Source organism: Galeopterus variegatus, unplaced genomic scaffold (assembly GCF_000696425.1).
Source record: "Galeopterus variegatus unplaced genomic scaffold, G_variegatus-3.0.2 Scaffold9723, whole genome shotgun sequence".
Classification (NCBI taxonomy): Eukaryota; Metazoa; Chordata; class Mammalia; order Dermoptera; family Cynocephalidae; genus Galeopterus; species Galeopterus variegatus.
The window spans coordinates 1-686 of record NW_007735834.1 but is presented as its reverse complement, the minus strand read 5'-3'; positions in this window follow the sequence as shown (position 1 = coordinate 686).

Below are 686 nucleotides of genomic sequence, written 5' to 3'. Positions count from 1 at the left end.
TCTTTGATCAACTAATCTACAACTATAAAAAAGCAACTACAGATTCGAGGTTTAGGGCTGAAATTAAAGAAGATTCCTGGGAGCGCCTGAGCCACGCCACAGGACTGAGTGAGCAGCCCAAGGCAGTGGTGGCTAGGACGATGCAGAAACGGAGAGGGAGCCGCTCGGCTGGCCCAGCTCTGTGAGTGACTCCCAGCCTGGCCCTGCTTGCAGGGCAGACTCCCATCCGGCATCCACCTGCCCCACTAGGCTGGTCACTGCCCCGGGGCTGCCTCCATTTTCTCCGGTCAGGGAGGAGCCAGCTGGCTTGGCCAGGCCTGCCCTCCTTGCCCAGCTCAGCTCCTCACTGAGCCTTCCAAATTCCTTGCCCCAGAGCAGGGCCTCCCTGGGTCTGTGGGCCGGCATCACATCCCACTTCCCCCATGGTTCTCTGGCGGGGCTGTTGTCATGGGGAGCCCCTGGCCAGTGGCAGGAGGACAGGGAAGAATGGGCCAGGCCAATTGTCACTCTACCGCACCCTGGGCTCTGGCCCCTGATAAACCTTCTGCTACCGGGAGGCAGATACCATCTCTGCAGCCATCAGTTTGGAAAAATGCCTAACCAATTTATGGTTAGGAAAAGTGTGATTGGAGCGCTCCCAAGCTCGCTTGAACCTGCCGGCGTGCTGAATGCGGGCGGGCGCTGGA